Source organism: Lampris incognitus, chromosome 5, assembly GCF_029633865.1.
Source record: "Lampris incognitus isolate fLamInc1 chromosome 5, fLamInc1.hap2, whole genome shotgun sequence".
In the NCBI taxonomy this organism is placed as follows: domain Eukaryota; kingdom Metazoa; phylum Chordata; class Actinopteri; order Lampriformes; family Lampridae; genus Lampris; species Lampris incognitus.
Window position 1 is genome coordinate 47,245,154 of NC_079215.1, and position 17,350 is coordinate 47,262,503.

Genomic DNA, 17,350 nt, shown 5'->3' on the forward strand with positions numbered 1-17,350 from the left:
GGCACGGGGAATGCTCCTCCATCGTTTTTCTTTTTTCCAGCGAGCTATTGTGGATGATGTCACAATGCAATAACCCTCTCAGCCATTTTGTCGTTGTTCATATAACTAGGGTTCGCTTCGCGAACCCAAAGTTGTCTTACTAACTTATACAACCTACAATGGAAGTCAAATTGGCCTACAGCCTATGGATAGTACAGGTTACCTTTTCACTTTTTGAGTTCCGCTTGTAGTCTTTGCCATAATGACAACAATATATGAGTTTTTCATGGAAAGTGGAACATTTTTGGAATAATCCTCCGTCTGCCATAGAAATCAGGGTGCCCCTTCTCCATTTTTTTTGTCATCACATGTAAAAAAGAAAAAAGAGATGAAGAAATCTATTTAACTGGTATGACACACTACACAGATGTTATGATGATTCAGCAGTTCAGGATTTCTGCAGTAGGCCTATATGGAAATCACAAAACATGTTGGATAGTACTTGCAAAATTATTAACAACACATGTAATTCTTACCGGGCAATGAAATAGTATGTTAATGTTGCCCTCTTTTGACATTCCAGTAAACTGTCTAGCTCAGTTTTTGAACTGAAAAATCCAGATATACAGTTCTCTGATACAGTACTAATGACTTTAAAACTGGATGAGAGCCAGTCTAAGAGGAGACAGAAAACCATTATGAACTTATATTAGTTAACCAAGTAATGAAGGTTGAAGTGGATGAAGTCAAATTGAGCATTTGAGCCAGTTCACACAGATATTGGTATTGAGAATTTGGGATATTGGCTATACTAAAGTCACAGATTAGTATGGGGAGGTGTTATAGCTACCTATATATAGGTCACTTATTATGATCCATTAGATTATAATGCATTCATTGAAACTCACCAGTAGCAATGTCTTTTGATTTAGTCTCCATACCATATTGTCTTGAGAACATAGTCACAGATAGCAGGTGCTGAAGCCAGGTATTTGAATCCTATGTGCAGTTAGACAAGCACATAACAGTATGCCCTGAAACACTGGGCGCTGAAGCCAGCTATTTGAATCCTGTGTGCAGTTAAACAAGCACAGAACATTATGGCCTGTAATACCGGGCGCTGAACCCAGGTGTCTAAATCCAGTGTACAGTAGTTAGTTCATGCTAGCTAGCTAAACAAGCAGGGAACATTATAATTATGACATGAAATACTGGGCGCTGAAGAAAGAAACAGAACGTAGCTAGCTAACATTAGCTAAAGAATATATCGATTCATACAAAATATGCAAAATAGAGAATAAACCTGCTGGAGAGGCTAGACTTGTATTATCTCCGGATGTAATTTGTGTTGTACATCTGTTTTTATGCAATCGCTAGCTAACTAATGTTTCAGTAAAAAATAAAAAAAGTAGCTAGCTAGCTAGCTAAAGTGATTTACCTAGCTAAAGTAAACAACACTGCACACACAAAAAATCGTTAGCTATTAAACACATTGTATCCTCATTTTGCATCAAATGAAGCTATTAAAAAAACTAAAACAAAACTGCAAAACGTAACTTTAAGTTATTTAAAGGTAGTAAAGCAAAGTACTTGCTCTCGTCAGAACTGACCCCCAACTATCTTTTTAATTTTGAACGGCACTTGTGTAACCGGTTATTTTTTTGCCCGGTGCGGGATTCGATACGGGGTGTACTGCACCACAAGGCAACATGAGTAACCGCTCGGCTAAAGGGTCAGACCCGTTAACTAGGGACTAACGTGTCTTATTAGTAGTTTACAGTCGTCACCCTCCCCGGAAGCGCGCCCTCGCGCTTTGTTATTCTCGCGCTCCGAAGAGACTTCTGAGGATCTGCACACTTCCGGATCCCACCGCTGCCACCAATGTAACCGGTTATTTTCTTGCCCGGTGCGGGATTCGATACGGCGTGTACTGCACCACAAGGCGACATCACTAACCGCTCGGCTAAAGGGTCAGACCCGTTAGCTAGGGGCTAAAGTGTCTTATTAGTAGTTTACACTTGTAATGCGCAAGATCCGTGACCTTTCTGTTTACGGTCTAAACCACGGTCACTTAATGACGCAAGGCTTCTTTCGACTTTCTACGTACGAGCACTTGCACAAGAACTTCCGGTCTGGTTTGTTGAGAGAACAGATGGTGTTGTTTTACACTCACTGTTTGCAGAACCTCCCTAAAATCCCGGTCAACGATGTACATCGCGTCGTGAGTGTTCCACGGTAGCTCAGACGAGCAAAAAAGAAAAACGAGATGTATATTTCGAGCTACATCGACAACTACGAGGGTGAGTAGCGGCAGGGGCGCAACGGGGGGGGGGGGGGGCATGCAGAAGTTGCAATGCACACAGGCTCCGCATCAGCGGGGGCGCCAAAAGACCGTACGCAATATATATATATATATATATATATATATATATACATATATATACACTACCGTTCAAAAGTTTGGGATCACCCAAACAATTTTGTGTTTTCCATGAAAAGTCACACTTATTCACCACCATATGTTGTGAAATGAATAGAAAATAGAGTCAAGACATTGACAAGGTTAGAAATAATGATTTGTATTTGAAATAAGATTTTTTTTACATCAAACTTTGCTTTCGTCAAAGAATCCTCCATTTGCAGCAATTACAGCATTGCAGACCTTTGGCATTCTAGCTGTTAATTTGTTGAGGTAATCTGGAGAAATTGCACCCCACGCTTCCAGAAGCAGCTCCCACAAGTTGGATTGGTTGGATGGGCACTTCTTTGAGCAGATTGAGTTTCTGGAGCATCACATTTGTGGGGTCAATTAAACGCTCAAAATGGCCAGAAAAAGAGAACTTTCATCTGAAACTCGACAGTCTATTCTTGTTCTTAGAAATGAAGGCTATTCCATGCGAGAAATTGCTAAGAAATTGAAGATTTCCTACACCGGTGTGTACTACTCCCTTCAGAGGACAGCACAAACAGGCTCTAACCAGAGTAGAAAAAGAAGTGGGAGGCCGCGTTGCACAACTGAGCAAGAAGATAAGTACATTAGAGTCTCTAGTTTGAGAAACAGACGCCTCACAGGTCCCCAACTGGCATCTTCATTAAATAGTACCTGTTAGAGCCTGGTTGTGCTGTCCTCTGAAGGGAGTAGTACACACCGGTGTGGGAAATCTTCAATTTCTTAGCAATTTCTCGCATGGAATAGCCTTCATTTCTAAGAGCAAGAATAGACTGTCGAGTTTCAGATGAAAGTTCTCTTTTTCTGGCCATTTTGAGCGTTTAATTGACCCCACAAATGTGATGCTCCAGAAACTCAATCTGCTCAAAGAAGTGCCCATCCAACCAATCCAACTTGTGGGAGCTGCTTCTGGAAGCGTGGGGTGCAATTTCTCCAGATTACCTCAACAAATTAACAGCTAGAATGCCAAAGGTCTGCAATGCTGTAATTGCTGCAAATGGAGGATTCTTTGACGAAAGCAAAGTTTGATGTAAAAAAAATCTTATTTCAAATACAAATCATTATTTCTAACCTTGTCAATGTCTTGACTCTATTTTCTATTCATTTCACAACATATGGTGGTGAATAAGTGTGACTTTTCATGGAAAACACGAAATTGTTTGGGTGATCCCAAACTTTTGAACGGTAGTGTATATATAAAATTAAAAAACGTAACATGTAACTATATATTCTAATCCAAAATTCTCATCTGAGTAATAATATTTATAAATATTAAACTTAAAAAAAGGCCTATAACCAGAAATTGTTTACTGTACACTGTACTTTTGGCGCCCCCGCTGATGCGGCGTCTGTGTACATTGTACCCTCTGCACCCCCCCACCCCTGCCGTTTCGCCCCTGAGTAGCGGCATCATTAGAACTATGCTAGCGCTAGCTACTAACGTTAGCTGGCTGCCTTGCAACTAACGTTACCTTGCTACTTTGTTTTTATCAGTCAGCTAATGTTGCTAACTTACATCTACATTCGAAATCACAAATTTTCAGTACAATGACACTGTGATGTGGATGAATGAAATGGTGTGGCCAAACAGAGGAGAGACTGGATTACCAGTGAGATGCTAAAGTCAAATTTAAAGTATCTTTACAGTATTTAATTTAACCTTACAGGAGTTCGTAAACACTGTTTTGAATACTGTAATATACTTTTGAAGAATTTTTGTGTTCGGAACAATCTTAATTGATGGCAACACTAAACACGGTAGTCCAGAGATTAATAACAGTAATTTGGTGATCATTGGGTCTTTGTAATATAAGGTAAAAGAAAGTGTATTCAGGGTTGACCACGTCATAATGATGCTGATACTATGCATATTGCCTGTCTTTGTTTATGTAATGATGAAGACACATGTGGTGATATTGTTTATACTCTATTGACAAATTTATTCAAACATGAATTTATCATTTTGACTGTATTGGGGACTTTTGCAGGTGAAGTTTAGTGTTGTGCTAAAAAATTTAACTGATCTAGGGATTGCACTTAACAGTTTTGAGAACGTTGACAGTTTCAGGAATTGGATTTAAGCAACTGAGAAAAACTGTAATTATATTTTCTCGTGTAATAAGTGTGCTGTGTGTGCTCATCGTAGTCTCTAAATAAGAATCTTGGGGGGGGGGGGGAATGACTGACAATTGCGAAGCACTCACATATCTTATTTTTACTTCCCTCATTCTTCTACATCCCCAAACAATGACGAAAAAACAATCGGTATTTGAAGGCATGATTTGGTTGACCGAAATTTGCACAATGTGGCACACAACAGTGCTCAGTGGAGCCTGATTCACGGCGTTGATACTTGAACGCCCCTTTTTGCCCTGTTCCATTCATTGTTTTTTCGGACGAAATTAAGATTTCGGGCGGATAAGTTAGCAGCTAACTAATGATTCAGTAGCACGTAAGCATCCGGTTGTACCGGAAGTTCTTATGCAAACAGACACAACCGGAAGTTCCGCAGCGTGACATTAATGCACCGAGCCTATTTAGTGCATCCCCTGCTGGCTCCTCCTCCTACTCCTCCTTCTTCTTCTAAATTTGTAACGTTTATAGAAGATAGAAATATAGAATTCTTATTGAATAATGTAATTATTTTTTCAAAATAGTTTATACACAAATGTAAATATTGCAAAACGTATCCCTGTTTAGCAGCCTTTAAAAACGAATTAGTAACATTTTCCAAATCTCTAAAATGTATGTAAACAGAAATGCCCAAAAATTATTCTTTGCATTTGAACAATTTAAAATAATGTAACCCCTGGAATATTGTATTGCCCTATTTTATTTTTAATTTTTATTTTATCTTTTTAATTTACTATTTCTGTTTCCTTGTTTTGTTCTCATTGTCTTTGTTAAAAAAATCTTCTTCTTCTTCTAAATTTATTGGCCGCTGGCAAACAATGATTTGGTGCTTTACCGCTACCAAACGGAATGGTGTGTATATCAGAATGTCTACAACTACAACTTTAAATAAACTGTTAAGTAAATAAAGTGTTCCTGATTCCTTTCGGCTGCTCCATTTAGGGTTCACCACAGCGGATTATCCGTTTCCATCTCTTCCTGTCCCCTGTGTCTTCCTCTATCACACCAACCACCTGCATGTCCGCCCTCACAACATCCATAAACCTCCTCTTTGGCCTCCCTCTTGCATGGTAACTCCAACTTCTGCAACCTTCTCACAACATACCCAGCATGTCTCATCTGCACATGTCCAGACCATCTCAATCTCGCCTCTCTTGCCTTTTCTCCAAACCGTCCAACCTGAACTGTCCCTCTAATATACTTGTTTCTCATTCTGTCCTTTTTCGTCACTCCCACCGAAAACCTTAGCATCTTCAACTCTGCCAACTCCAGCTCCACCTTCTGTCTTTTCGTCAGTGCCACCGTCTCCAAACCATACAACATAGCTGGTCACACTAGCATCTTGTAAACCTTCCCTTTAACTCTTACTGGTACACTTCTATCGCAAATCACTCCTGACACTCTTCCCCACCCTGCCTGCACTCTCTTCTGCACTCCAAGTTTGTTTTTTTTTTGTTGCTTTTTGGCCCTCTTTTTCTCCCCAATTGTACTTGGCCAATTACCCTATTTTCCGAGCCATCGCGGTCACTGCTCCACCCCCTCTGCCGATCAGGGGAGGGCTGCAGACTACCACATGCCTCCTCCGATACATGTGAAGTCCCCAGCCACTTCTTTTCACGGCCAATTGAGTCTGTAGGGACGCCCGACCAACCCGGGGACAACACTGGGATTCTAACCGGCGGTCCCCATGTTGGTAGGCAATGGAATAGACCGCCATGCTACCCGGCTACCCTAAATGCCGGTCTTATTGAACCAATGCATCACTGTGGCGTAAATGTTCAGTTCCCCCAGTTGCATTTCACTCAGTCAGTCAATGGTCGCTTTGACTGACAGAAATCACCCAGCAGGCACCCCTGAATTCGCAGCCTCGCACCTCCAAGATATCCTGATTGGCCATTTCAAATCTAGGATGTGGGGAAATTAGCAGTTCGTCTTTCAATGTGTGCGTGTGTGCACGTGTGTGTGTGTGTGTGGGGGGGGGGATAAGGTCAGACCCATATTGAGGCTGCTAGATGCCTAAAATGTGATATCAGTTTGTATGGAATGTATTTTTGTATTTTCAAATTAAAATAACTTGTATTTCAATTAAATACATTCTGTCATACCAGCATTTTGTGTTTTATTTTAATACATTTGATGAGCAAGTATTTGTGATTTGTAACAGGATACTTTTTGATGTATTTGTGCCCATCTCTGGTGTGGGGCAAGAAGAATGACTAGATTCCGAGAAGGGGAGGAGGACAGTAACTCTGTGTGTTTGACCTTTAAAAGGGAATTGCCAGAAAGAGTATACCTTGATGTGAGTTAAAGGGTTAAGTCATATGGGAGAGCTCCTCTCAGATGTTTTTTGTTGTCAAGAATACGGACATGTTGCTGCAGTATATAATGGAGTCAGAAGATGTGGGAGATGTGGGAATGACAACTGCAATGTGGAAAATTGACAAGTAGAGAAAGTGCAAGCGAAGTGCCTGCACTGCAAGGGAAATCATGATACAGGGCCGGCACAGTGTTCAAAAAGAATTAAGGATGAGAAAGTGAATAACATGAGACCAGAAAAGGGATAGTCATATGCTGAAGCTGCTAAAAGAATGGAGAGAAACAATGAGAATGGTGTGAGACAAGACGCTAAGGAGGACAATTCAGTCCTCCTTAGTGTCTTGATGTGTTTAGCTTTTGTAATGGTGTGTTTTGCTTTAGTAAGGAACAGATGAGGTTTCTGGCCTTTTTTGGCAGCGGTAATTAAATAAACTGCTGGAGTAGGGAGAAAATCTGAGAATTTACATAATTGTTGATGCAGCAAAGACATTTCTGGGTGGTTTAGTAGTTTCTGGAGAAGATGTCTCAGAAACCTGTGAAATAACTAGTTTTATTGAGCAAACATGGGGTTTTTTAAGTGTCTTTATGGATGCTCAATAAACTAGATAAGAAAATCAAAGAAAGTTTGAATCAATTCATCTGGACACGACATTTATTGAGAGAAACGTTTCATCCCTTATCTAAGTGACCAGATCGCTGATTCTAGGCATGGTGGCCCAGTGGTTAGCGCTGTCGCCTCACAGTAAGAAAGTCCTGGGTTCGAATCCCGGGCTTGACCAACCTTGGAGTCATCCCAGGTCGTCATCTGTGTGGAGTTTGCATGTTCTCCCCGTGTCTGCGGTGAGTTTTCTCCGGGTGCTCCGGTTTCCCCCACCATAAAAGACATGCATGTTAGGGTGTAGTGGTTATAGGGATACATAATTCCCCTTATTGAGCTAGTAGGAACGTTTGTGTACAGCTGCTGTTTTCTCGGTTCGTGTTTACAGTGATACACTTCCGCTGCGGGGGTTTTTGGTTGTTGTTGTTATGGTGAAGGAATAAATGGTGCACGTTGTGTAGCCGAAAGAGAAAGTTGTCACGACTCCTGATTGAGCTCCTCTACAAGGGTTAATATTCCTGTCTGTGCCCTTGACCGAGGCATGGCAAGACGGACCGGAGCTGGTCCACGGGCGCTGCACGGCGGCTGCCCACTGCTCCTAGCTACACAGCTAGCATGGGTTAAATGCAGAGCGGAATTTCCCTACCGGGATCATTAAAGTATCTCAAGCTCAAAATCAAATTCAACGTTCTTTGACCCCCCCCCCCCCCCAAGTAAATAGTGATCCACTCTCAATTCCAGCTGGTGGCGGTAATGCACCAAATTGCTGTTTGCCAACCGCCAATACGCCGAAAAAAGAAGAAGCAGAAGACTCGCGATCGCCAGGGGGCAGTGGGAGTAAAGGGAGCTCAGTCGCAGCACGCCAGCGAAATGCAATCATGGACGATTTAGGTTTAGTGCCAAAGAAAAATGTAACGTCTCGTATTTGGGAATATTATGGGTTTTATCCAGATGCCACAGGTAAACCTAAGGATATTACACAGCCTATCTGCAAGCTGTGTAAAAGATGCGTGCCGGTGAAGAACATGCAGACCAGTAATTTGTTTGCACACGTGCGAGTTCACCATCGCTCCGAGGCTGCCAGACTGTCCACAGGTATGTGGAGGACGGAGATACTGGGGGGGGGGGGGGTCAGATCCACGAACAGCCAACTGGTTTTAAATTAAGGATCTAAAAATCACTCGTGCCGATTAACGGGGGGGGGGGGGGGGCATGCCGCTCTCCAGTGCAGATTAGTGATCATTTTCTAGAGCATCTGTTTTCTGATAGTTTATATCGCCTTAGTGTCGGTGTAGGGAAAACCAATGGTCGGCTGTCACAAGCCTGATCCGTTGTCAGTTGCTAACGTTAAGATGCCATCCCAGATGCCACCTCGATCTTTACAAAAAAAAACACACATTACGTCAACATCACTAAACATTAGGTTCCTACAGTCAAAAAGTAAACACAGTGAAGTCAACCATAATGATCAGTATATCTGTTTTTATTATTACCTAAAACCCACCATCTCTACTACTACCACTACTTTCGTCTGCTCCTGTTTCTAATATAATAAAATATAGATTTCTAGCCCCATATCCAAAGGAGTTGAATCAAGTGCACCTGGACTTGGTATATATCCGTGAAGACGTTTCGCCTCTCATCCAAGAGGCTTCCTCAGTTCGTGCCTTTCTGACTAGACCAAGCTAGTCTGACTGGCTGGTGATGAGACTCAGATTCGGAGTCTCATCATATACCAAGTCCAGTTGCACTTGATTCAACTCCTTTGGATAACCATGACCTGGATGAATGAGAACATTCACAGACTTCTAGCCCCATACTGAAGTTGTTGGAGCTGTAACCATAGTGGAAAAGAAAACAGGTTCAGTGTGATTTACACCCTTCTTGATGCAAGTCAGTGTGACAGTGAGTGAGAACATTATTTTCTGTGCTGTTATTGATAATTCACGTCTTTATTATCCCACCCTGACATTTATTTATTGAGCATCAGAGTAATGCCAGCCTCTCCTTTATTTTTGTCAGTGTGGTCTATTCTCTTCTTGTTAATGCCTGATGGTGTATTTCATTGCAGAAAAAGAAGTCAATAGGAAGATCGATTCACTTCGCACACAGTTCAGCCGATACATCAAACTGCTACCGTCTATGAGTGCAGGGGGAAAGACCCCCAGTGAGGAATGGCTTCTGCAGAGTCTGAGCTTCCTGCAGCCACACATAGAACAGATGGAATCCATGTCCAGTATGGATGACAAGGTATGAATTTGTACTAGGTCATTTATCACAAATACAAGTATAAACAAACAAACATGAATGACTAAGATGGGCTAGTTTAACAAAGAAATGTAAATACTGTACAGATTTGCCAATCATATGCAAGTGATGGAAATTGGACTTCTAAATTTCATCCAGCTGTCATGGGACTGCATCAACAGCTGAACTGTAATATGTGCAAATTGTGTCGTTGTTGTCCTGCTGAGTTGGTCACCACCTAGAATTTGTATAGGCTAAGCATAAAAGGTAGAAAGTCAGAAAGAATAAATGTCTTTATGCATGCTCAATAATCCAAGTTATTATTGAAAGAAAGATCAGAGAAAGTTGAATCAGTTCATTCTGGACACAACGTTTATTGAGAGAAACGTTTCATCATCATCTAAGTGACCTCTTCACTTTAAACTGACTGCAGGTGTCCTCACCCTTATAAACAATACAGTTGCATAATAACTGAAAACAACGATCAGTTTCATATGCAAATAGGCGTGACCATCAACTAGAGTTTCAATGGCCTTACGATTCACAGAGGATTTGTGAAAGTTTGCAATCACAGTATTGTATGATGGTGACCGATGTACCCTTAGCCCCCCCCCCCCGCTTCAGGGATGGTCGGTCCCTCTTTACATAGATTGCCTCTTTGACTCCCCGCTCAAACCAGCATTCGTCCCTATCAAGGATGTACATATCCTCATCCTTGACTTAGATGAGCAATGAAACATTTCTGTCAATAAACGTTAGAGGTTGTTTTGAGGTTGTTTTACAATACTTGATTATGAATCAACCAGGCTAGATAAACATGGAGTTCATTTGAATATTTAAAAAAATCATAAACTATTTTCTACTACTTGAATGCTATATTGGTTTGATTAAATTATCTGAAACAATATTGTACCCTTAACACATTTGTAGAATTACCCTGGTCACAGGGTAGTTGCAGGTAGGTTTGCCATCTAAGGCACCGAGGCAATTTGGAAAAATCCGTTTTACCTGGAATCCCTTTGTGACCACTTCCCATTCCTCTTCTGTGTTAGAACACTAAAAATAAGATGAAATCAAATGTTATTTTTGTTTTTATAGAATGATGATGATGTAGAGGAGAAAGAGACTGAAAATGAGCAAGAAGAAATCAAGGATGAAGAGGAGGAGAGCAGTGAGATCAGTGGAGGACATGGAGGAAGTCCAGCTCAAGCTCAACAGAATGTCGGCCAGAAAAAAAGAAAAAGTGACTTTGAAAAACGAGAGACGGACATCCTTAATGCTGTTTGGCGTTACTTAAAACAGCAGGCTCAACCAAGCAGTAATGATGATATAGCAGTGTTCTGCAAAAATTTAGAGCACAAGTTGAGAAGAATTAAAAATGAAAACATGCGACTGGAGTTACAGCACAAATTGGAAGATGCTTGCTATTATACAATCATGCGAGACCAGGCAATCCAGAACCCGACTCCCACCCCCTCACCCCACAACCCTTCACTCTACTATGTCAATGAGCACTCGGCGCTACAGCAGAGGGTGGAGGAGAGAGTAACAGTCCCAGCGAGCTCAAAGCAGAACACGATGGAGGCTTTTCAGGGGAGCAAGGAGTGTCCAGGTAACCAGCTCATGCACTGAAAATGAGTCGTTTAGTTCTCACTGTATCATGTTAAAGCTCCTCTGAGCTGCAGCTGAACATGCATTGTTGTCATGTCACAGGGCCTGTTAAACTTGCCATGGGGGTCTGTCTAAATATCTAATCAAATTTACAAATGTAGCCCGCCTGCTTGCAGAAACATGGACTTCCTGTGAACCCGTGCGGTGGCCTACATGTTAAAACCATGTTGATGTTCAGGAAACTTAATTATAATAACATTATTAGTGGTAGTAGTAGTGTTGAAATAGTTTTTAATTCAGATTCAGACAACTTTATTTATCCCAGAAGGGCAATTAATTTTACAATATACCCAGACCATACACAAACTCACAGACAAGTGGCAATCTGCAGTATGTCAGAGACAATAGACAGATCAGTACATGGGCAAGAGATGCACACTGGCGCCCTCGTGCGGCCATGTATGCAGACTCACACGAGGACCAGGCGAAGGATAAAAATGTAAATAAGTTAAAAAAATAGAATAAATAAATGAAGCATCCTAAGATGCATTGCACGCTACATTCCAATACAACATTCAGTGAACGTATAGACATACAAGTCATGTGAAAAACAGACAAGGGTATAAACCACTATTGTGGTTTAAACCAAATAAAGCATTAATTTAAAATGACTACTCTCGCCATTTAACAGCCTGATAGCAGAAGGGATGAAGGACTTGGATTGTAATTGTCATTAAGTTACTCAGACAAGTCACAGGAAGTTGAATCAGTCCTCTGGACACAACATTTACTGGGAGAAATGTTTCATCACTCATCTAAGGGACTTCTTTCAGTCTCAGCTGACTGCAGGTATCCTCACCCTTATAAACAATACTGTGGCGATAAGGACCGAACCAACGAGTCACAGCAATTTACATATGAAAACGATCGTTGGTTCGGTCATTATGCAGCTATGCTGTTTATAAGGGTGGGGGCTACCTGCAGTCAGGTGAGACTGAAGAAGTCACTTGGATAGATGAGTGAAATGTTTTTCGCAATAGACTTTGTCCAGATGAACTGATTCAACTTTGTGTGGTTTCCTTACCTGGATTATTGAGCATGCATAAAGATGCCAGAGAGACAAGGGTTGAGAGACTGCTTGCTAAATCACATGGGAATAGTGGAAATTTAATTGCGAGGGGTATATTATAATTATGAATAGTATCACTGTTGATATCGGTTTCAGCGATACTGGCATTACTTTGATTGAAACAATTTGTGGCGTAAGGACTGCAAGAATGTGCATACATCCTAATTTATCAGGGTTCAGTTTAGAGTATAATGTGGTTTTCAAAAAAAGTTAAACTACAGTATATTTTGCTTTTTCAGTTACTTGGCATGTTTTTGGGAATTTTCTCCCTTTTTTCTCCTCAATTGTACTTGGCCAACTACCCCACTCTTCCGAGACGTCCCGGTCACTGCTACACCGGTCCAGGGAGGGCTGCAGACCACTGCATGCCTCCTCCGAAAAATGTGGCGTTGCCAGCCGCTTCTTTTCACCTGACAGTGGGAGGTTTCGCCAGGGGGATGTAGTGCATGGGAGGATCACACTATTCCCCCTCCCCCCTGAAAAGGTGCCCCAACCGACCAGAGGAGGCGCTAGTGCAGCGACCAGGACACATACCCACATCCGGCTTCCTACCTGCAGACACAGCCACTTGTATCTGTAGGGATGCCCGACCAAGCCGAAGGTAACACAGGGATTCGAACCGGCGATCCCCATGTTGATAGACAACGGAATAGACTGCCATGCCACCTGGACACCCCTCAGTTACTTTTTAATCTAATTTCACGTATTGTTTGTTCCCTCTCCGGCCACAATTTGTACTAACAATCTATCAAAATCACTTGACCCCCCTTTCTGTCTCAGTACTCTCTTCCTGTAACACTCCTTAGCTGTACTCCATATTCCTGGTCCTCCCACTGCTCCCTTGCACCTCCCCAGAATTATCACCAACACTACTTCATCCTGTTTTTCGATAAGCCACCTCACAAATGATTCCTCTTTTCAATTTTTAAAGACCATTTCGCCAATTTCTGCTCTGCGACCCCTTTGCCCCGTGGCCGTGCTGTCGCCAGCAGACAGTGACGTCATAGTCTGGCATACTCATGTGTTTTGAGCAAAGATTAACGCCATGGCGAACAAATGGAAACAGTCTAAAGTGTGGGACCACTTCACAAGAATCAGGGATAAAGTATCATAATGTTGATCTGCCACCTCAAGCAAAGGAGATACAACTACTAACACGATGAGTCATCGGTTACATCAACGCGGCATTATTTTACAGGAAAACAATGTTTTTAACAGCTTACAGTTTCGTCAGTTAGCAGTTTGAAGGGGGCCGAGCACATCTGTATTCATTTTACAATGCTGTGATTGTAACCATTCCCTAATCCTCTGTGAATAGTACACATGGCGATTGTAACACTAGTTACTGGTCACGCCCATATTTGCGTATGAAACTGGTCGTTGGTTTCGGTCGTTATGCAACTGTTTTTATAAGGGTGGGGATACCTGCAAGTCAGTTTAGACTGAATACCCCTTTTCCACTGCATGGTACCGACTCAACTCTACTCGTTTTTGTTTTTTTCCCCATTGGGCAGAAGTTAGGGATAGTACCTTATATCAAGTACTTTTTTTGGTACCACCTCCATCGAGGTTCCAAGTGAGCTGAGCCAATACTAAAAGGTGACATGAAAATACCACTATAAATAAATAGAATATAAATAAAATTTTATAAAATGAATAAATAAATAAAAGTATCTAAATTTAAATATATATGAATGAAATATAAATAAATACATATTTGTTTAAATATAAATGAAATCTGGCCACTGATTGATCAGAGAAAAATTGAACAGCTCTGTTTAGAACCAAGAAACGCCAAAACGAGTCTTATGAAACTTGTATTATAGTTGATAATCTATATCAAAAAGAAATTGTTGTCAGCGCATCTCCTAGTTACACTAATATTGTTTATGTGAAGCACACATTTAGAGTTGGCCTTGTCGATTTTTTGAAAATAAAACACAAATGACCAGCGGGACCATCTGCAGCGGAAAACGAAACCCCAAAAAGTAAAGCGAGTCGAGTAGAGTCGAGTTGGGCTAGTACCATGCAGTGGAAAGGAGCATAATTAGATGAGTGATGAAACGTTTCTGTCAATAAACGTTGTGTCCAGATGAACTGGTCCAACCTTCTTTGACTGCTGTGTTGTCTTGTATGACGCCTATCGCTAAAACCGTTGGGACAACGCCGAGTTTTTATAGATTTATTCAAAGGTCCCACAACGACAAATGAGTTACGTCAGCCCACGTCACAATAGGCTTCTTCGGTCATGATAGCTACCATTAATTTCACTGATTCACTTGCTTAGTCAAAGAAGGTGGAACCTGGATACGTTTGCAGCCATTGTTGGCAAAATAAAATGTAGTCTTAGTCTGTAATGAGGGATGGGTACCGAAAACCGGTATTAAACGGGCACGGCTCCTAAATTATATTGGATTGGCGAAATTAAGAAAAATAAATGTACTATTTTTTAGGGTACGTACACGTTATCTTGCTTCCTTTCTCTCACAAACTCCGTTTCTAATTTGCAATAAGATTACTCCAAATGTCGGCTAGCAGACAGAGGTCTCTCGACAACTTTGACGTCATGAGAGACACTTTTTGTGTCTCCCGGGGCTGTCGTGTACACGACACATGCTAGCCGACATTTGGGGCATAAATTGGGCGTAAACATTTGCCTATACATTTTCGCTACTCCCATCCCAGAAGATCAAGATCTCTCTCGCCCCCCCCCCTCTCTCTCTCTTGCTCTCTCTCGAGCCTGTCGTATGTGCGAGCCAAGGGGCGGGGCCAGCTCTCTGCCCCTCAGTTTCTCAGAAACACAAACGTGAGTGAGACGTAGCCTGCGCTTAGTGACAATGGCGGAGAGAACCAAACGGTCAAAAGTCTGGTTATACTTTACTAGAGTCAATGCCGACGTTTCTCGTTGCCACGGGTGCAACAAGTCTTTTGCATGTAAGGGCGGAAACACAAGCAATCTGTCGAAACACCTAGCGAAAGTGCATCTAATACAGACGGAGAAATGCACAGTTTTCGACCGTCTACCTCGTAGTTCATCTCTCGTTGCCCCATCCACCTCAGGTATGTTTGCTAGCAGCCTGGAGCCCACACGGAGTTAACTAAATTATACAAACATGGGTTCATGATTAAAAGTAGCGCTTTGTCCAGACACGGGAAAATAAAGCAATGTCGATTGTGTTCTTTCTTTCTTTTTTTTAGAAAAAAAATAAAATAAACCGATAAAAGAACCGACGTGTGCCATTAAACTACGGGATTGATAAGCAGTACCGGTAAGAGTAGTAGTAGTAGTAGTACCGTTAAAAATCCTAACGATACCCATTCCAAGCTGTAATGTTGAGTTTCTTGGGTCATTGAACGAATTTATGGTATTCTTTGTTTGATTTTCAACCTGAACGGTAATCAAGCTGATGGCAAAGTTAGACGTAGAAGGTAAATAGTATGTTTTAAGTTAGCAGCAGGCTAACGTCAGCTGCCCTGTGTGTGCCTTCAGCATTTAATGATGCAGAGCCAAGGGGTGTAGTGTAGCAAGGTTATTTTAAATACTCTGTTTAAATATTAATGATTCAGTTAAATTAAAATTCAATAAAGGGGCCAAATCTGGCCCGGCTCTAGACCGCTTTCATTGGGGTGGGGCAGCAGGGTTGTTAGTTGGTCGCTGTGAGAGAATTTCTTCTTGACACACTGTTCTTAAAAGTCACCTTTATGCCACAACTTAGTCCCAACTATTGTAGGGCTTAACCTTTGACCACACCTTTGATTTTTGGAACTAGAATTACCCCACATTTTTACTCAGTTATCTTCCTAGTTATAAGTAGAATCACCCCAAATATACCCCATTATGTTTCTATTTGTGCCCTTTAGTGGTATTACCATGGACACTGTTTGCAACTAAGATAAAAAATAGCTGCATTTGATTTGTACTAATCATACATTCTACACAGGTAAACCCATACATTGTATATCTAACATTTGTTGATTATTAACCTTATATAAAGATAAACCTAATGATTGTAAATACTTAAATTATTTCCCACATCACCAACTACTAGTATTAATGAGTGTTCTTTAGGACTGTAAGCTATAACATAGTGTTATGTTTTTACTTACGCTAAAGCCATAGTAATTAATACAGAAGCCTATAATGTCATTTTAAACCCACCTCCACCCCCCTTATAGGAGAACAACGTTGTTCATGCCCAATTATATCTAATAATTATTTGTTGTCACATGGACTGGTATGTTAAAGGTAGAACAAGTAGGATTTGTCGGTTACGGTTTGTAAACACAACATTCAAAGTTGGCCCCTACTCCCTGGCTCAACTACACCAGAAACGCGCGTCCCCTGACCACATGTCGCTTTTCATTCCCATCCTCTATTCCCATCCAGTCCTTCAGTGCTCGCCAGTGGGTGAAAGCAAACCCCAGATTCATCTCGTTTTGGAACGAGCTTTGTCTGCTTGGTGTTTCGCCTCGGTATATTTGCGTCTTTTTGGAGCTATGTCCCTCATCGCTGTAGCTTCCTCTTGGATGCATGCTTACAATGTCGATCTGGCACCTGGTCGCTATGTTTTTATATAGTCTCGCTGCCCAAAGGTTAATGCCCAAAAATGTCCTGTACACAGCAAAATAAGAAAATACAGGCAAGGGACAAGGTCTCTGCAGATACAGACACTGCCACATACATATAGTGGGTCATAAGTGATGATTGAGAGGGATTATTTTTGTATGAGTCCATGCATTGGTTTTTAGGAAAATCCTACTCTTTCTACCTTTAAAGATTAGCTAACGGCCATCATCCAGTCTACAAACAGTGCTATTTTCTTATTACATGTGAAGGTACAATGTAACTGGTTAATAATTTTCTTTTCAGGGTCCGCGATGGTGTAGC